The 21,746-nt window shown below is 43.5% G+C and overlaps 1 long non-coding RNA gene across 1 annotated transcript; it reads right to left on the bottom strand.

The window, feature by feature from the left end:
- Positions 1 to 253: 253 nt before the first annotated feature.
- Positions 254 to 20,341, bottom strand: LOC310699603. The gene is made up of 4 exons (XR_014522145.1): positions 20,172 to 20,341; positions 4,932 to 4,982; positions 4,137 to 4,257; positions 254 to 2,877 (listed from the first exon to the last, which is right to left on the bottom strand). It is a non-coding gene; the product is annotated as an uncharacterized lncRNA (long non-coding RNA).
- Between the last annotated feature and the right edge of the window lie 1,405 nt (positions 20,342 to 21,746).

Raw genomic sequence — 21,746 nt, 5'->3', positions numbered from 1 at the left:
TACAGCTGGACAAAATAACGCAGGGCAGAATTCCCAGAGGATCAACTTCCATGGAAATCTCTGAGCAGAGAACTGCCTTTTTCCAAGTCTTGGGATATTTATCTTCTAAAGGAGTACTGCATGTGGAGGAGACCCAGCATATATGACTGGCTTTTCCGGCTATTCAGTTGACCAAGCAAGTCAGTCCCACAACCAGATTAATAAATTAATCCACAAAGACGGATTAAATAAGTTATGATTCAAACAGCACCCCTTTGGTCCATATGAATTTTTAATTGATGTAAAATTCTGGAGCAATGTCAGATGTTTTGCTCCTTTTTCATGTCTCTTTTTAGTCACTGTTTCAAATGCAGGAGTACAAAAGAAGAAAAAGACACTGATTATACAACATTACAAATACAAGTTTATGAAGGAGACAACGGAAAACCCTTATATACGGTTTGTTAACAAATTGAACTCATTTTCATGCCGTCAGTACATGAAGTCAAGATTTATCAAAGCTGCCTATCATTATATACACGTATTCTGTTTTCTTTGCCATTTTGACAATTCTCCATGTTCTATTGATAGTGTTGTAGATTTACGCCTGTTATAGGCAATCTATATTTTAGTTGACAGCTATATTTTTATTACCACTATTGATTAGTTCACATCAGGTTGTAGTTTGATTTTAAAACTAACTCTGCTCAAAAATCCAAACAAAACATTGATCAACAAAGAATTGATCAACAAACTGATTATATAAGGAAGCTTATTCTAAGAAAATGCCTTGGAGCTATCTCACCAGAAGTGGTCAATATAAAGCAGATTTCTTACCTATAGCCAAGATTAAACTTGTGCACTTTTACTTAATTTGTATAATGTTTTTTCCATGTTATTAACCTGCATTTTGTGTGTGTGTGATATCAATGAGGCAGATAAAAGTGTGAGAGAGCTACAACCTATGGAGAGGTGGGGAAAAGCCACATAAGAGAAGATGCCACAGGGTACCAGTCTACAAGCTTGGAAAGACCCTATTGCAGCATGTAAATAAAACTTCTTTGTCCGGCCTTCACAGCTCAGCCTTCTACTCCCTCATTTGCATAGCCTTTCCTCAAAGCCTGCAATTGCCTTTCTGGCTCCTTCACCCAATCTATTTCTAATTAGGTGTGCCTTCTGTGTCCTCCTTTTTTGGCTTGTAATCAGCTGCAAAAATGGAAAAGGCCCCAACAGAGTAGCGACTTTGCTCCCCCTTGATGAGAGACATTATTTCCGGACCGAAAAACATCATTAGGAGTATGGAGCAGGGGGTTGTAAAGACTTAATTAAATGCTCCAGGAGGGACAAGGAAATCTGATTAAAAGAACTTTGTAGTCATTACAAACAAACAAAAAAATCTAAGCCCAGAGTTAAAGGAGAAGTTGGGGAAGCTCACGGAAGGAAACTCAAAGGTAAACTTCTATCAGTCACTTCTTGAAGTTGCCTTCGATGCTGTTCACAATTTGTACTGTTACACCAAGGTCAATCTCCCCGAGAAAGCCGACAGTTTAGACAAGAGTACAATACCAAGCTACTCAGTTCATTTCACTCCCACCAAGCATCTCAGGTTCCGGAGCAACCCCAGATGTCTTGCAGTATGCCTGCCGGTAGAAACCTCAGCATGGGAGCTGAATGGGTGTTTTTTCTCTTGTTCTTCATGTTGTATTTCCAAATCCAGAATAAGAAATCCGAACTCTCATCTCATTCACTCTTTCTGTAGTGCTGCACAAAATCCTCCTTTGTGGTGAGCAAAGCATAAGGATGATGAAGGGGGTGCACTCCCACTGTTTAAAGCATCCTGCCAGCTACTGTTGTGAGGAACAAACGGGCCCACAATTGCTGCTTTAAAATTTGTTTGGACAGGCTACCTGAAGATATGGGGGGAAATAGAAGATGATCCAGGAGTTGACTTGCTGAACTGTATGCGTGTTTTGAAAACTGCAAAGCCAGGTTTACACCTGTGACTGCTGTTTAAATACTTACAGGACTCATACCAACACTTTGAACATGATGAGCAATGCTAATCTCTGTAGGTAATTATCAAGTATCATTCCTATATATATGGAAGCTGAGTTTCAGAGCCAAACAAGAAAGATATGGAGAACCTAGGTGTAAGACCAAACCATAGTTTACCTTAGCATTTTGTGCCCAAACCAAGAAAGGAGGAAGAGAATTGTCACATACTGTACAAGGAGAGAGGGAGAGGGGGTACATTGGGAATGTGCAATCTTGAGAATCCATCCGTGCTCATGCATGTAAGACCGAACCATGCTTTAGGCCTAAATTTGGAATAACTTCATTTTGTCAAAAGCATGTGATCATACTGTGGGGTGCAATTGAAAATGCAACCTACACTTCACCCAGTTTGTCAAACCTTTTGTGTGATCAATTAGCTATTACTGTTCTGATCCAATAACGAAAGAGTTATTGAAAAAAATACCATTGAGGAAAATGGTATTAACATTTTTGTACACAGTGTGTAGCTCCCTGAATTCAGGGAATGGAGAAACCTTCCTCCAGGTTCCTCTTCTCACTGCTTTGAGATAACATCACTCCCAAAGACTTTCATGTGGCTTCTGATACCATGGAGGTGACTTCTTTTACCAGGCTGTGTGCCATATCCTCTCAGCCACCATGTTTTCCAAGGTGACCTCATTTCCTCTTTCCCAAGACTTGCTCGAAAAGGTGGCCCACCTTGGTTACAGGGAGTTATTAAAACAGAGCCGGCTGCCTTCAACATTTCTTCCTCCAGCCCACCATTCCGGACTTCTTGCTCGACATTAAACATTCCTGTAGGCAAGCTGAGGCTTTGGCATCACCTGCGCTTTTTGACCTGAGCAGGGAGGTGACTGGGTGAACCTGAAAGGCGAAGCAAAATGTGAGGACACGACAAAGGCCTGTGCAGACTGTGACACAGAATCATTTTGAGCAGTACCCTTTCCCTAGTCAGAGCTTCATCCGGTTTAAGCTACAGTGGTACCTCGGTTTAAGAGCAGTCCTGTTTATGAACTATTAGGTTTACAAACTCTGCAAAACCGGAAGTAGTGTTCCGGTTAGTGAACTTTACCTTGGTCTATGAATGGAAGCCAAATGGTGGAAGGGCACCGGCGGTAGGAGGCCTCATTAGGGAAAGTGTGACTCAGTTTAAGAATGGCTTTGGTTTAAGAACAGACTTCCAGAACGGATTAAGTTCGTAAACCAAGGTACCACTGTATTAGAATGGGCAGTGGAGGAATAATGGGCTCCAGAAATTTGCTGCGATACTAGCAACCAAATATAGCTGCTACTGCTGCTAATGCTTTGTCAAGTGGTCCAACATGGCTATTTTTGAAAAATACTTGTTGCTTGTGTGACCCTAAATGCACAGCAGTGCAATGCTAAACAAGTTAATCCAATTCTGTTCAACAGGACTTACTCCTAAATATGTACAGGACTGCAGCCTAAGTAAAAACAAAATAAGTGATCTCTCACTTTATAAAGATGTAATGGCTAGACTTTTTCTCAATTAGACTTGTATCCATCCACTGATTTCTAGACTCTCTAGGAGGGCTCAGCTGTAGAGCATCTGTTCTGCATGCATATGATTCCTGTTTGAATCCCCGGCTTCTGCAGGTAGAACTGGGAAAGTGGCCTGTGTAAAATGCTGGAGAGCTACTGGTAATCAGTGTCAACAACACTGAACTAGATGGCCTGTTGGTCTGACTCAGGATAAGGCAGCATCCTGTGCTCCTATGGTCTTTGAAAACAGAGTGGAATTATTGGGCTGAAGCAGAAATGCATTGCTACTTATTGCTTAAGGGGACTCAGAGTTCCATGGAGAGTTGGGCAGCAAAAACCAAACCTCAAAAACTGAAAATGCGGACAAAGTTGTTCGGCTTTTTTGTTTGTTAAACATCACCCCACTTGCCATACACCTGGGAATTCCCAGACATTTTGCCAATTTGGCAAAAATCCGCCAAGACACCATTCACAAAGCCCAATTTTCGCACGTTTCAGGGGAAACCCAGACATATGGCAGCCCTACTTATCAGTCCGTATTTAATTTTAAGACTCGTTGGACTCTGACCCCATTCTGGAGGCCCTCTTCTCCCCTGCCCCTATATCTACGATGCACTTACCATTGTATTACAAAAAGGCAGTGAATTTTCCATCAGCTGGTGTTGGTACTTATTCTTTCTCTTCCACTCATCTCTGATCAGTTTGACTCGCACAGGAACCAGAGATTAATTTCTGGTTTCCCTGTACACAACAAAAAACAAAACACTGTGTAGCTTACAGTCATTACAGAACATCATCCTCACCTTGTAAGACGAAACCTTCCAGTTGCAATCCTTTAGCCAATTCTGTGTGAGTAATGTATGGCCTTGTATGAACCCCTGTCCAAAATGGTGGACACACAGTGGCCAGGGCAGAACGGAGGGCCAAGAAGATTACTGTACTAACCTGGAGCTGGTTCAGCAATAATGGCAAGATCAGGCCTGATGCCATCATGTGACAGCAGTGAAACCAGTGGATCTTAGCTCCTTCCACTCCCTGCCCCTGGAACAACTTGTTCCAACACCTTCCTCTTGTAGCTGCTAACATGGATCCTGCCAGGGGGCACTTTTGCTCACCTGGACATTTAGTGGACGGAGGGGGAAGTGATGTTCTTTTCTTTTTTAAAAAGTATTTTTATTAAAGATTTCTTGGTTTACAAAAGTATGTGCAATGTCTCTTTTTTCAAGTTACACCCCCACCCAGTTCATCCTCCCACAAAGTTGTGTGTATTTTGGATTGCCCCATAAGACCATGGAACTAAAGAAAGTAGAAATGGCTGCATTAAAACTGATTACGACTATAATCCACCAGGAACTTCAACTGTGCAAAGCTCCCCGAAATGAAAGAGAGATTTGCATAAAAGCATCCTTCATTACCTTGCAGGGGGATCTGACCCAACGTCCTGCTTGCTTCCTTCTGTTCCTTCCCTGAAAGACAGAAAGCAAAAGAGCCTCAGCTCACTCAGATACATCTTCCAAGGCAGCAACTAGAAGCAGAAGACCCTTTCTTCAGGTTGGGGACCAGATGGCAACCCCCACCTTATCCCACTGTAGATGAGAATCTGAGTGCAACTCATATCCCACTGAAGTCAGTGCCAAATCGTCTGTTTTAATTGTGAAAGATAACACAAGCCCATAGGGATGCTCTCTCTGTGGCTTACTATATGGGAAACAAGAGTGCCAAAAATTAAATATAAACTGAGCACTGGACAAAACTGAAACGTCAAGTTAAATCCCAGGAGCTATTTGCTCATTCTAGCTCTCCAAATGGACATTTTGCATCTCTAAGAGCCACAGCCAGCTTCATAGTAAGCCATTTGGCAAGGAAGTCCGGAGTGGACAGGTGTTGCACTCTTACCTGATGCAGGACCAGAGACAGTATGCACCACCTCCAACCTAATTGGTCTCCTTATAAAGCTAGAGCCAAGATGGAGTCACTGGCTCTTTCAGGGCCACTTAATAGCCTCCTTGAACCCCAGTAAGTGCCTGGTCTCCATGGCACGTACTTGAAAAGATTTAACACTCTGTGTACCATCCTGAATCATAATGGCATGTTCCTCATCAGATGTACCTTCCCCCATTCTTTCAACACATTCTTGAGGATGGAGAGGGATTCTAAATGTGAGAATTGGATCTCAAACCAGAGACCAGAGGAGGTGATTCTTCCAGGTGAACTGACACAGATCACAGTAATATGAGAACCTTATATGAGAACTTGGCCTACATGTAAAGCATTACCTTGGAAATCTACCAGCCCACTTCCAGTGACGAGCTGCTGCAAACAGATTTGTACAGTAGCTGTCGTCTAGTAACTGAATAAGTAACCTATAGTAAGCGAGTTAAAGAACCAGCATGGTTTCTTCATGTGGGCATAAGACCATGTGCAGAAGAGATTAATTCCCTTCAAAGTAATTCCCTTCAAACTTTTTCAGCAGGGGGCCAGTCCACAGTCCCTTACACCTTGTGGGGGGCTGGACTATATTTTGAAAAGAAAAAAAAGAACGGTGGTGGAGGGACGATGAGCGGCACGTAAAAGGGCTCTGAAGAGGGGCTGCTTTAAATGGCGGCCACTTGAGAAGGGCACTCAGCCAACCGTGGCTCCTGTGTCTTGCAAGCCGCAGGGGCTAGCGGCGGCGGCAGTGGGGACGATGAGCAGCTTGCTAAAGGGCTCCAGAGAGGGGCTGGCAGCAACAAAGCCCAGCCCCCTTCCTCCTCTAGGCAGGGCAGGGAGAAGCCAGGAGGAGGGAGGGAGGAGGCTCTGCTGACGCTGTCGTGTGAGGGGGAGGGAGAGGAAAAGAACACGCACGCTGGCGATCCATGTGGTGATTCCTGGACCGTCTGCTGGCCGGATATAGAAGGCCATTGGGTCTGATCTGGCCCGCGGGCCTTAGTTTGCCGACTTATGTTCTATAATAATTGGGTAGCTGGCCGCTTTTGAACTGCTAGGTCGCACGTCAAAATGCAAGTAGGTAAGTAGATAAATCTGGCAGGAAGGTAAACAGCGTTTCCGTGTGCTGCTCTGGTTCACCAGAAGCGGCTTAGTCATGCTGGCCACATGACCCGGAAGCTGTACGCCGGCTCCCTTGGCCAATAAAGCGAGATGAGCGCTGCAACCCCAGGGTTGGCCACAACTGGACTAGCAGAGTCTGTAACCTGAAGCGTATGTAACCCGAGGTACCACTGTATATGTTAATAACAGGAGTCCATGACAGGGGTGGTGGGGGGGGGGACAAGCTCCACAGTCTGCTGGATTCATAGAGGAACAGATAGCACCATGACCATCCGCTATGCTGAGAGCACAGCCGGATGTCCCCTATCACACCAGCATTAATTGAACTCGTTTAAACCAGTCCTTCCTTTGTGCCAGATTGCCTAATAATCCTTTCCTCTCCACAGATGAGCTCTGTTGCTATGCATTAAGGAATCACAAATTACTCATTATGGGTCCATGACAAATGCATATGGAAATCAATGGGTGGGGGGAATCCTAGAGCAAAGAAAATGTTTCCTTTCCTTGAATGGTTTAATATAAAACTGGAAAATCCTATGACAGCTCAAATGTCAGAAGTAATCAAAAACTACCCATTCTCATCATTCTTTTACTAGGACTTTTCCAGATGATCAGTTGCTGATGAGTTTTTGCTTCCTCTGCTTTATCAACTGTAAGGTTCTTTGTCTTTGAAAAAAGAATTTTTCTACTTTAAATTCCTAGTTGATTCTACACAGAAGGGAAAGTTCTTTACCAAGCCTGTTCAGCAGGCCTAGCCCTGCCATTAGGCATTAGGCAGAATGAGACAAGGTGCCTTAGGTGGCAGGTGCTGGGAGGCTGGCAGCAGCAAGGAGGTTTGGGGAAGGGAGCTGAGTATGCCTTCCTGTCGCTCCTTAAGCTAGCCTGTTGCCCAGTGGTATGGTAGGATGCTATTCTACAGCTAGACTATTAAATGAATAGTCAACGATGTGCTTGTCCATTAAATGTGCTGAACATTTAATGAGTATTTGCAGCTTCTTGCCCCAAAGTACTTGGCCCTAATCCACATGACGTTCCCCTCACTAGCCCCGTCCCACTCGTTTTGAGCCATGGACTTGAATTTTCAGCAGGATTGATCCAACACACTGAAGCTCCCATTGGTATGACCAGAAAACATTGGCTTTGTAACTGGAGAACATTGTGTGGACCACTAAAAGCAAATTCAATGGTAAAATGAGTGTCTCTGCAGCAACATATTACTCACATGTGGGCAAGCCCTACCTCTCCGTTGGCTTCAGTTACATGGAAGACAGAGTACCATCTTGTCCTCTGCCTCAGGCAGCAAAATTACTCGTGCCAGCCCTGTTATTCAGCCACTTTTATCAGTTTGCAAAAGCTATTTCTCCTTCTCATCAGCCTTTGTTTACAAGGATCAAGGAGACAGACAATCCTGGATTCAAAACCTTAAAACAGGCTACTCTAAAAAAAATTTTAAAAAAACAGCAACAACTAGAATAGGAAGCATACAAGAATGAAGTGCTAAATTAGAGAAATACCTCCAGAACTATTTACTGGAAATTGTGAGATATTTCTCTTTTTTGGCACTTCCCTTTAAAAACCTGGAACAATCACATGCCACAGTGTGGTGGGGACACTCCAGAGATAAAGTTCTTTTCTTTGCATACTGTAGCAATCTAGACAGTCTCTTTCATAAAACCTAAATCTCTTCCATGATCTCCTTTAAACAAACTCTTACGAAATGCAATATTAAATTGCAGAAAAGAAGCAAAAGTGCCCATATCATCAGATTTAGCAAACAAAGGGCGACTGCAGTGAGTCTCTTTCTTCGCTGCTTCACTTGTGTAGAATCACCAAGCAGGACTTCATAGGCTTACATGTTCCTAAAGTGCTTTGATCAAGGAATTTCAGACCTCCAAAATGGCACAACGTCCACATGGTTTCCCATTCATCTCTGACCTGGGGCTGCTGTTGGCCAGATATGTAAACTTATACACACGCCATGTAAATTTCAGCACCATGAGAGGCATCTGCTGGTCTTCTTGTACCTTTTTAAAAAACTGATACAGCATTAAGACTGCAAAAAGGGCAACCACTTTCGCCTTGATATGATATGAACCAATCCAAACTTTTTGAGGATTAAAATATAAAGTCATAGGAACTGGGAAGTGGCAGGGCTTGTGACAAAAGCCAATCCACAAAGCTTAGAACAGGCTGAGGTTTCCATTCCCCATGCTCATTCAGATTAATAATTGCAGGAAGAGTCACTATTTTTCACCTCTCAAGAGTTAAGTCTGGCCAGGAACTTGGAAATTTCCTTACCATGCACTTGGGGATACACAAATCAGAATGATCGGCAATTAGCTATGTATTGTAAACAGGATGGGAGAAGGGAGAGCTTTCCGGATTATACACAACCGATAACAAGCAGAAGCTGATTTTCCCTGCTGCCTTCTAAAATTGGAGTTTGAATGTCAAGCTGACCAAATCTTATCTTTGATTCCCAACACTCCCTAGCACATTTCTTCTTCTTCTTCTTCTTCTTCTTCTTCTTCTTCTTCTTCTTCTTCTTCTTCTTCTTCTTCTTCTTATTATTATTATTATTATTATTATTATTATACTTTTTATTTGAAAGAGATGGTGAACTCCCTTTCACCATCAGTGGAATATTTACACTGGAGGTTTCTCACCTCATTCTGGTATGGTTTGTGAATTGCGAGTTATCTTAAACTGCTCTTTTAACTGATTTCATTTTATTGAAATGGGATATTGTCATGTTATGTTTCTCTTCTCATGTAAGCCACTTTAAGAAGGCTTTTGCCCCAAAAAGTGGCAGAGAGAGAGAGAGAATATTCAAATAAACATAACTTTGCAGACACTGTAAGACTGGAGAAGTAGGGGTACTTTCCAAGAAAGTATTTTTTACAGCATTTGTATGCCGCTTAATTATAAATAAAACCTCTAAACAGATTTCAAGGTTTGATAAAAGAATCATAGCCCTTGCTAGATGATTCATCCCCCAAAACACATTTCCTATGCGGTCAAACAGGTTTTGCAGGGTTTTGGGGGGAAGCTTACAAAAACCTTCAAAACCTCTTTCCCAGAGTTATAAGTGGGAGTCATTCAGTGTGTAGAACACAGCAAACAATGCCTCTGTGATATCACCTTCAACATGTTGAAAAGTCTGTCACCTGACTCCAGCCTACCTTCTAAAAGTGCCCTGGACACAAAGATATCACTTCTATGGATAGTGATGAGGTATTTGGCTAGTGGGGCAAAACATCTGACTGACATTTTGTCCCTGAACATAATATACAGCTGTTTGTTTCTTTGCCAAGCAAAATGCACAGAAGATGAGATACTGTGAAGATGAGTGGAAGGGGTGGCTAAGGTTTCGTATTTAAAATCAATGCTAAATCTAGGGTGTTCCTACCAGCTTAAGGCAATAAACTAGAATGCTAATAGATCTGCAGAGAAACTAGAGGGGTTATTATCTGATTTCAAATAAGAGATTACATTCTGAAAATAGGCTTTTTTTTATCTGCATGGTGCAAAAGCAGACATTTTATTATTACATTCCACCTACCACAGGATATAGTGCTGAGGCTAATGTAGATATTTAGTCTGCCAGCTTGCTTTACTTCAAGAACAGTTATTTATAATAGCAGTTCTGTTCTGTTCTCCTTATATGTTCTTAACTGTTCATATAGAAAAGAGATTTGACATTTCAAAGGCAGCATCCTTCCTAGTCTCTTCTATAATGGTGGGTGCTCACAAATATTTGTTGCTGAGGTTCCCTATTGTGATAGGAATTTTGAGGTCTTAGATATATGTTTAATGTTCTTAAGTGTACCAACCAAGCACCTACATAGATAAGCACAGGAACAAGCACCTACATAGATAAGCACAGGAAGACCGACCTGAAACCATTTTTGATTCCCAAACTGACCAAATGTTTTCTCTGCAAGGTCAAAGGAAAATGAAAAGGCCTCCCCATTGTCTTTTCCTTCACAAATCCTGTCTTAAGGGCACATTTAAGATATGAATAGGGTGTGAGCCTGTGACCTGGCTCAGGAACTAAGTATTTATCATTACAAAAGACTAGCCAGGCTCCCCAGGCAATCCAATCAAGTGACCATTAAACAGGTAACCCGTCAGACGAGATAAACAACGCACTCAGATTTCTGATGTAGACCACCTTTTCTGTGATGTAGGTATGATGTATCGGGGGGGGGGTCTTAGGTTACACCCCTTCTGTGATGTATGTATGATGTATGGAGGGGTGGTCTTGAGCTCCAGGGCAGGGAATTTTAAATATATAAGGGCAGGCACACCTTTGTTCTGGGTTCCTCCTCCCTCCTCCATGTGGTGAGTGAGGACCCTGTTGCAATAGATCAATAAAGATCAGGCTTACCAGCTGCTTTGCTTCTCAATATTCTCTGGTAGGCCTCTGTTATTTTCTCCTACCAATAGGGAACCTATGCAAGGACTCTATATGGGCTCTTGGATACCCCATAAGGGGGGAAAGGGCAGATTTTTGTTTACAACACTATAGCACAGGATACATCTGGAGAGCCCATCCCCTCAAAATTGTACATATCCTCTGAATATTTTATCACAATATCCTATTCTCTGGTAGAGTCTATGTCCTAAGAACAACTGCCCTGTGACTCATTTGTCACCCTATATGCATAGCCCTACCATCAAATCCCAATGTTGCAACTGGAAAACAAAAGACAGTTGAATAACAGTGTACAGTGTTGTGTATAATTTAATTGCTTTGCGGAATAGTTGTTTGAAAACGCAAAACACTAGAATCTAGACCGCTTAGTTACATACCTATAAAACACACTTCTACAATTCTCCAGCAAGGATAGTTTACTCCTTTCTTTTCAGAGGAATCAATAGGTGACCATTCAGATTGGTTGTTACAGTGGTACCTCGGGTTACAGACACTTCAGGTTACAGACACTTCAGGTTACAGACTCCACTAACCCAGAAATAGTACCTCGGGTTAAGAACTTTCCTTCAGGATGAGAACAGTCGCGTCTTGCGTTCCGTTCGGGATGCGAACGGGGCTCCGGAACGGATCCCGTTTGCATCCTGAGGTACCACTGTAAAATAAAATAATAATAATAATAATCCTTCCAGTAGGACCTTAGAGACCAACTAAGTTAGTTTTTGGTATGAGCTTTTGTGTGCATGCACAAAGGGACAGGTGTAAGCCCCTAAAGTCCAAAGACAACTGGGAAGCTTCTTCCATTTCCTTCCTCCTTGCAGAGAAATATTTGAGGTCAATTTGGGAGAGTCAAAATGGCTTCAGGATTGCTCTCCTGCACTGTTTCAGACACTATACTTATGCATGTGTGTTTGCCTTGTACATTTATGAACATATATTCTATATATATATATAATTCCTTAGAATTCCTATAACATGATCAACAGCCGAAAATATGAGTCTCATGCCAGGAGTTAAGGACAGTTTTTGCCCTCATTGCAAGTGTCTGCCAATGCAGTGCTTTAATTTTCCTCATTAAGAGTGAATGGCAGTGATTTCTTCCACTAAGGAGAATAAGAAAACAAAGTAGAATCCTGGGTGGCACCAACGGGAAACAGGAAAAACCTCATTGCTGTCCCTAGTAAAGGTAGGTAAAAGGTAAAGGGCCCCTGGACAGTTAAGTCCAGTCAAAGGTGACTATGGGGTTGTGACACTCATCTCGCTTTCAGGCCGAGGGAGCTGGTGTTTGTCCACAGACAGCTTTCCAGGTTATGTGGCCAGCATGACTAAACTGCTTCTGGTGCAACGGGACACCGTGACGGAAATCAGAGTGCACGGAAATACTGTTTACCTTCCCACTGCAGTGATACCTATTTATCTACTTGTACTGACGTGCTTTCAAACTGCTAGGTTGGCAGGAGCACGGACAGAGCAACGGGAGCTCACCCCATCGCAGGGATTTGAACCTAGTAACCCTAGTATTGAGGTGAAGGGGCAACTTTTACCCCTCTCAGCTGCATCCCTGGTTGCAAACTTGCAAACTTCATTCCACAGAACCCAACAGGAGCCGCAGAGAATTTAGCCCGGTCCTTTCTGAATAACTCTCTTTTGCCTTTATTTCTGTTGAAAGAGTGTAGCAGTACCGTGAGAGCAGGCTTTTATAGATATACAGAAGTTATTTTCCCTGGCTATTAAACAGCTGTTTTTGAGCTGCTGCTCTAATGTCTGTAGCTGCAGACATTCTATGTGTGCATTAAAGACATTAGAGACCCGATGCCAAGTCCATGAGAAACACCCAAGGCCGACATGATATAAAAAGACCACAGGATCTGAAGAGGGTCAAATGTACAAGAGAATCTTGATGTCCCCTAATTGTCCTTCCGCTTGTTGAAATGATGCTCATCAGTCCTCCTTTGACTGAAGTGCTACTTGCCGCTTTTCTGTTATGTACCAGCAACAAAAGAAGCTCAAGCATTTATGTTGCAGAGGGATCACTGCTCTATGTTACATCACTCTTCGCTTAATAGGAGATGTGCTTGGCTGCCTGCTCATCTTTCAGAAATATGCCTCTTGACTGTGTGACTGATAGCGGGCTGCGCTTCATACAGATGGAAAACACATTAGTGTGTCGGCAACAGTGAGATTCTATTCCGAGTTCTGCTTCTGAGGCTAGGATACATTGCCTGCACATGTTCTGCCGGCCCATTTTTATGATTGAGCCTGGCAACTCGGATCTGAAATGCTGGCGGAAGTTCATTATTTATTTTCAAGATGTATAACTCCTGTTTCCACCACCTGGTTCCCAAAGCGGCATACAAAAAGGAAAACAGGAAATGACCAATGAGAAAATGCACTTTAAAGGGTGGATGAAATTTTTTGCTGCAAGCGAAAGTAAATGCCCATTAAATAGTTACTGTTGCCTAATCTCTCAGCAAAACAGATCAGGAGGAAGACTCAGTGAACAGATTGCCTGGAAGCAGCCTTGTCTTGGGGGAATCGGCTGGGGACTCACAGCATACTGAACTCCGTTTAATTACTTCTTAATATACACACCTATACGTGTATAAGCCAGCTTTTAAAATTAGAAAAGAAACTGTTCATAAAAGGGCTTTCTGAATAAAAATGTTTCCATCATGCTGGATTTCCCCAAAATGCCTCTCTCTTTTTGGTCTGGTGGGAGCAGGGGACTGGATTCTAGCCACCCACAAGATATATTTGGGCTTTGACCAGGAATTCCTTTAAAGAGAGAGAATGAAAACAGAGGTTTCTAGGCTCTGTAAAGAAACGGTATTTGGCTTAATCTGAAGCTCCCCAAATCTCTAGGACCAGACCCCACCATGTATATTGAGTTCTTGGGGAGAGAGAATTTTGAAAAAATCAATAAATAATAATAGATAATAAAAAGGGGGAAAGAAGCAACGAGAAACAACCTGCGATCTCTGATGTGAACACATATCCAAGTTGATAAAGTTCCAATGCTAGCTGCTGCTAACACCCATCACAGCTACCCTGCAAACTATTTGTGGAAGCTCACACAAAGAGAGAAGGATGGAAAAGTGCACATAAGGCCTCCTCATGAGCTACAGGCCCATATAGGAACATAGGGAAGCACCTTACACTGTCAGACCATCAGTCCATGTAGCTCAGTATTGTCTGCATGCTGACTGACAGTAGCTCCTCAGGGTTTCAGCCAGGGCATCTCACCCAAGCCCTACCTGAAGATTCCTGGAATTCAACCTGGGACTTTCTGCATGCAAATCAGATGTTCCACCACCCTTTCCTCTCCACTGAATTCCCTCTTTCTTGGCTTCACCATACAGCTCTACGCTCCCCTTTCCCGGTACTTCCAAGTAACAACTTCTTCAGTGGGCTTTGCTATTTAACTAGCTGCAACACTGCAAGGAATACTGATACAGTGGTACCTTGGGTTAAGTACTTAAGTCATTCTGGAGGTCTGTTCTTAACTTGAAACTCTTCTTAACCTGAAGCACCACTTTAGCTAATGGGGCCTCCCGCTGCCACCACTCTGCCACCATGCGATTTCTGCTCTCATCCTGAAGCAAAGTTCTTAACCTGAGGTACTATTTCTGGATCAGAGGAGTATGTAACCCAAAGCGTATGTAACCTGAAGCGTATGTAACCCGAGGTACCACTGTAACCTCCTGTTTGACCAATTTTGTTGATACACGCAAACTGAAAAACCCAAGTTGACCTCTCGCTTGTTAATCTTTGAAACACACAAATGGCGGCTGCACCTTAATTTCCCTTTGAAGGGAACATGCTATCATCTCATCTATGCAACTGAGCTCAACTATACCCAATTTTGGATGATAATTGGCTGAGGTATTACGGCTCTTTAAATGTCAATTTCACCTACCCACTTTCAGCCAGACTCCAGGCTTGGCTGAAAAATAGATTTGCATGTCCCTGAGCTGAGAGACTCTTGTTTGCAGAGAACAGCTGCACTCTCTGCAGAGGCGCCTTGTAACCAGGGTTGTATTCCGCAATGTCGCAGTGCACTGAAATAACAGAATGTTGCTTTGGTTGTTATTGTTTTTTAAGTAGGCTGTGCTGGACTTAGGGCCCCTCCCCTGTTTTGTTGCAGGTATATTCTGCAACATGTTATTGATACATTGCTAGTGCATTACTGGTAGTTTTATTCATCTTTGCTTCATTCTTTGATGCCAGTGCTACCACATATTGCTATCCTGAGGGCTATAGCACAACAAAAGCAGGAAACAAACAAACAAACCGGAATATTTGTGGTGTATAAAATGTTGTGGGATTTCAGCAGGATGCAACGAGATATGCACTGATTCGAAGTGAAGAAGAAGAGTTTGGATTTGATATCCCGCTTTATCACTACCCGGAGGAGTCTCAAAGCAGCTAACAATCTCCTTTCCCTTCCTCCCCCACAACAAACACTCTGTGAGGTGAGTGGGGCTGAGAGACTTCACAGAAGTGTGACTGGCCCAAGGTCACCCAGCAGCTGCATGTGGAGGAGCGGAGACACGAACCTGGTTCACCAGATTACGAATCTACCTTCTTAACCACTACACCACACTGGCAATGTGACAAACCATACTGAAAGCAGGATCGTGTGTGACAACCCAAACAGCAGCATGAGAACAACTAATCCTGACTGTGTAATAAAGACGATACCTGGAGACCCTTAGATAATGGTTTCCTTTTAATGTGTGTGTTTCAGCCAAGTAAAACCCACACAGACCTGAAAGAAGAAGTGGGAAAGAACATCACTCTTCCAACTTCCTCCTTCGTCTCTACACACGTTCCAAGGGAGACAAATATAGCCACCCTCGCAGCCTCATGACCAAGGGGGCAGCGTTGTGGGGGTTCAGAGCTTTCATGTACGCTAAGAGAAAACATCATGAGCACCATGGTGCCCACAGGAACAAATTTAGTAAGCCCTGCTCTGTTCTAAAAGCCAGATTAAGAACATAGCAAGAACCTATGGCTGGATCATCCTTAAGGCCCACTGAGTCCAGCATCATGTCATCACAGCGGCCAATCGGATGCCTGCAAGCAGGACAGGAGTCCAGAAGCACTGTCCCCACTTGTAATGCCCATCAACTGCTTTGCAGAGATGCAGACGGCCTCTGCCAGTGGAGGTACAATATAGTCATCTGCCTAGTAGCCGTTGATAGACTTCTCTTCCATGAATTTGTCTAATCCTCTTTCAAAACCTTCTAAGTTGCTGGCCATCTCATCTGGTGGGATCTAATTCCATAGCTCGACTATGTGTTGTGTGAAGCACTTTCTTTTGTCTGTCTTGAATTGTCCATCTTCATTGGATGGTCCCTGAGTTCTTGTAATATGAGACAAGGAGGAAAAACCCTCTATCCCCCTTTTCTGCATCATGCACAAAAGTCCTAAAACATTTTAACCTTTCCTCATAGGGGAATTGCTCCAGCCCCTTGATGATTTTGGTCACACTATTCTGAACCCTTTTCCAGCTCTACAATATCCTTTCTGAGGTTCAGCAATCAGAACTGTAGTATTCCAAGTGTAGTTTGCACCAAAAATTTATATAATGTCATTATGACATTGATAGGTTCCGCTTCAATCCTTTTCCTAATGATCCCTAATATGGAATCAAGCTATACACTATGACCTCAAGGTCTCAGTCTTGGTTAATCACTGCCAGTTCAAACCCCATTCGGGTATATGTCAAGTAAGTATATTTTGTCCTAATAGTTTTTTTAAAAATAATAATAAATAAATAAAATTTATTTCACTATAAACAAAATGGTCAATTATGTTGCATATATGACCCAACGGATAGTATGTGGATAACACATTATTCAAAATATTGGCATAGACCATTGAGATACAAAGCTTTCAATCAAATACAAAACTTAAAAGAAAAACAACCCAAAACATCCATGCAGCTGTGATATGGTAGCCTTAACCCCCCAATATCATTTTACAATAAGAAAAGCCACCACCACTTACTTTCTTTGGGGGAATTGAAAGGCTACCATCTTGCCCCAATGTATTGGCGCTGTGGTCTAAACCACAGAGCCTAGAGCTTGCCGATCAGAAGGTCAGAGGTTCAAATCCCTGCGACGGGGTGAGCTCCCCCTGTTTGGTCCCTGCTCCTGCCAACCTAGCAGTTCGAAAGCACGTCAAAGTGCAATTAGATAAATAGGTATCACTCCTGTGGGAAGGTAAATGGCGTTTCCATGCGCTGCTCTGGTTTGCCAGAAGTGGCTTAGTCATGCTGGCCACATGACCCGGAAGCTGTAGGCCGGCTCCCTCGGCCAATAAAGCGAGATGAGCGCCGCAACCCCAGAGTTGACCATGACTGGACTTAATGGTCAGGGGTCCCTTTACCTTTACCTTTATTTCTAGTTCGGAGAGATCCTTTTGGAGCTCTTTGCAATTATTTTGGTTTTATTTACATTTTTTTTGGGGGGGGGGTGTTCTGCCCTGAGCAAATTTGGTTATCTCAATGCTCGTCCCTAACTCCAGGTGATATATGAACAAGTTGAAAAGCATAGGTCCTTGGGGACACCACTTCCTACATCCTTCCTGTCTGTACAATGTGCAAGAGAGACTTTGGTTGTCAGCTGCTTCAAAGGATGACTGCTGACCTAAGATACCAAAGTCAGAACTTCAAGGGAGAATTTTAAGAAAATTACACAGCATTTTGTGCTACTTCATCCTGCCCACAGAGGCAGGAAAGCTTCCAGAATTTGATGGACTACAACTCCCATCATCCCTGACAATTGGCCATGCTGTCTATGTCTGATGGGAGTTGGAGTCCAAGAACATTTAGTGGGCCACAGCTTCCCCAGCTCCAATCTAGGCTGCATACACACCAGACATTTTAAACACATTTAACCACCCCCCCCCAAAGATCCCTGAGAAATATAGTTTATTCCTCACTGAGTTACACTTCCCAGCACACTTAATAAATTACAGTTCCCAGGATTCTTTGAAAATGTAATTTAAATGTGCTTTTAATGAATCTGTTATTTTTTTCCTGGAAATATTGAAATCTTGTAATGATACATCCCAGCAAACAGAAATAAAATCTACTATATTGAAACATTGCTTCTTTGCCGTGCACTTGGAAACCTCTTAAGATATCGTAAACAAATTCTGCAGGGTGTTTCCTGATATCAAGGAGCAGATTTTCATAAGTGTTTGGAGACAACTGAATGCCAATTTGAATCAAAAAGGTGGGCTGGACCTTTCAAAACAGCACTGCTTTTAGCCAAATTTTGCATGATGGTTCCTGTGTTTGAGGAGCCAGTTTTTGCCTGTGTTTGGATGCCATTTTGAATCAAGATGGCGGACCAAACATTTCAAAACCACAGTGATTTTAACCATTGATTACAAAACTGCTCTGGTTTTTTGGCTTCTTAGAATTCCTGAAATTCCTAAGTGATGCTAGGTACAAGGTTGCTAGGAGGGGAAAAAAAGATTAATTCAACAATTGGCACATTTCCCTATCCTGCCCCTCCTTTGACTTGCAAAATGATTTACTAATAGCAAACCCAGTTCTCTGAGATCTCGTCTTCATGCAGCCAAAATGGCACCATCTATGTAGAAGAAGGCAGTATCAGCAGGCTTGTAGGAATTCCAAGCTTTTGTAAAAAAAGAAAGAAAGAACGGAGCAATGTTCCAAAACAGAGGACTGAGCAATGTCAGTGGGCACAAGACACTGATTTGACTGGGGAGGGGGGCAGAGGCAGAGCTAGCTGATCCGGCCCCTGGAACGGTCACATGCTGTGAACCTGGGGGCAGGGCAATCTGCCCAGGGGGGCGGGGCGACAAGCATCCCAGGGGGGCGGGGCAGCGATGTCACCCCCCTCAGGGATGACACCTGGGGAGGTCCACACACCCCACACCCTCTTCCTCTGCCAGTGGAGGGGGGCGAAAATGAAAAATTGGGAGTGGGCAATAGAACAGAGTGGTTGGAATCCTGAAGAGGATGCAACATATACTATTCCTTACTGTGTGGCATGAAGACCCGAGGCTCAAATTACGTTGGAAAGGCTGATTACATATTTGAAAGTAAATACGTACAATTGAAACAAGGCAAAATAAATAAAGAAACCCCCATCTCTTACTGAAAAGGCAAGGTCTGCCAGCCGCTGAAGAATCTTGGAAGGTAACTACTTAAAAGTGGAGGCCCATTTTAGGATGTGTTCCTCTGGTCTGACAGAGAACTCTAAGGCCTTGCTATCTTTAGTGGGATCTGGAGGGTTTTACTTGATGTTTTGGCACAGGAGGAAAGGCCTTGCGGAACATTCCATCTTAGGTATGGGGCGATTAAGTGTCTTCATCCATAGAGTACCGCATCCAGCCTTGCTCAAACGGTGCTATTTCTCCCCCAGTCCAATTCACAAAGAAAAACCGAATCATATTTTTTATTGACCAGTTCAAGGGTGTAAAGATGCTTTGCGGTCAAACTGTTCACCTTAACGTATCTTCCTAACTTCTTTGTTCCACATGTTTTTGAAAGGCATAACCTACACTCTCATGAAAAGGACCCAAAGGTGATGGATAATACAGTCCTGAACCAACAGACCAAAGTTTGTTTAGAATGCCCACCAGGAAATTCAAGATCTTGATCCTATGAATTTAAAGTCGGGGTGTGGTGGGCTGGTGACAAATTTCCACAGGACCCCTGCCACTGAGTCCCCCCAGGGCAGTAGAACCTGAATTCGGTTTCAGATGTGTTACATAACAGCCACACAGATATCCTTTCTGGCGGAATTATTCCCACATCTCACGGACCTTTTACTCATGTAAGTGAGATCCTTCAAATAGGGGCAACATACAATGCGATCCTTCTGTGCTTCAGGGAAGCTCCACAATAAATAGAATAATTTTAGCTGCAGTGGGGCTTACTCCACCCGGTAAGTGGGGCTAAGACTGCAGCCTCAACAAACAGGATACAGAGGTAAAAAGGAAAGTTTAAATTAAAAACTTGTGAATCACTCCTCTTTGTAGTCACAGAGCAATTATCAGAGCAAAACAAAAGCACAAAACAGGCATATATCACTACGAGCCAGGCATCCTTCCTACAGACACTCTCCCTGAGATCTGACCATCTACTACCTTAGCTTCTCTACAGTACAAGAAGGGAGGAAGGACATACGGTTCGACTTTGTTGAAGAAGCGCCGGCGCAGCAGAAATGCCAAGGTGCTGAGGACCAAGATGGTGGTGCACATGATTCTTCCCCCATTACCAAACCAGGGGCATCACTATCGCGGGAGCATAAGGGCAGAATAGCTCCACTGCCCTCCGCCTGACTCTGACTCACCAGTGCTGTGGGGTGGAGATTGGCATGCAAAGCCACTGTGGGAGGGCTTCTTTCTACCCGGTCACCTGCAGGCACTCATGACTGCTTTCAGAGAAGATTAGAGTGGGATAAGACGTAATTAATAGGCAAGGCACAAATAAGGACACAAACCTCTAGGAGAGAAGTGGGCAAGTCAGTCTGTCAGTGGACTGCCTGAGTCTAGGGACTTTTCCTGCTGTTTTTGTGCAAGACGAGGCTACGAAACCGCCTTGTAAGGAATGAGAACATTAGTCCATCTTGCTTGATATTAGCTGCAGCTTTCTAGGGATTTCACCTGTGGAGTTTTCCCTGAAGATGCCAGTTATTGAACCCGAGAACTTTCTGTATGCACAGAATGGGATCTGCCACAGGTCCCCCTCCTGAATTATGAGCAGAGAAAGGAAATGGCCTTCTGCATTTCCCCTCTTTATTCTGCTTGCAGACTCCAGATTCTGGTAACACCTTCCCAGCTCTTCTAACATGCCTGGAATATACTCAGTTCTTCACAGAGCTGCAGCTGGGAGTTTGACATCTCTGGAAATCAGAGCTACTATAAGAGCATCATGTCCTGTAAAGTGGTGATGCTCCAGAATAAGGGACAGGTGAGACTTCCAGGTGAGAGGAGGGTTCCATTAAAACAAGCCTAAAGTCATCTGGCAATCACTTTTCTATCAACGTTATCCACTGGGAAGTTATTCTGCATGCACAAGAGAATCCCCCAACCCCACCCTCTGGGACTGGGTTTTGTTTGTTTGTTTGGTTTGCTTCTCTGCCTGTGTTTTAGCAAATCCTCCATAATCTATTACAGCACCTGTCCTGTCCCCTCTCTACTTGGATATGTGGTTTCTTCTCTTGGGGTGAGCACAAGTCTTAAAAACAAACAAACCAGCTTTACTCTCCACACTACACAATGCAGTCTATTCTCCCCTCCTCTAATATTCTCCCCTCCTCTAATACCACCCCCCCCCACACACACATGCACATTTTAATCTGCAAATCCTTCTGGTGCTGTGCCAGCCAGCTGATCTTTTAGACACTGTTTCATTGCCTTCCTTGCCTCTTCCTTTTGCCTAGCATCTGCCTTTGTGATTCCTTACAAGGCCACGGACCCTTGCTGTTCCCACACCTACATTGTATCCCTCACATTGCTGCCTGTATCCCCAAAACAAACACTCCTGGAAGAAGAAGCTGAACAAAAAACCAACAAGTCTTCAGAGAAAGGACGAAACACTCAACAATCTGATATTTGCTTGCACTGCCAGTCCACAGCCCCATGACAGGAAAATACTGATACTCCTATCGATGTGGCTTACAGGGCGCTCAAATTAAATCACAGGCAGAAACATGCTGCTCACTCGCTTTTCCATGGACCAAATGCTTGCAAGCTTTGT

The sequence above is a fragment of the Podarcis liolepis genome (genome assembly GCF_965112155.1).
Source record: "Podarcis liolepis genome assembly, chromosome: 2".
NCBI classification, from domain to species: domain Eukaryota; kingdom Metazoa; phylum Chordata; class Lepidosauria; order Squamata; family Lacertidae; genus Podarcis; species Podarcis liolepis.
Note: the sequence above shows the minus strand (reverse complement) of the source record. Positions and strands in the feature narration are given on the sequence as shown.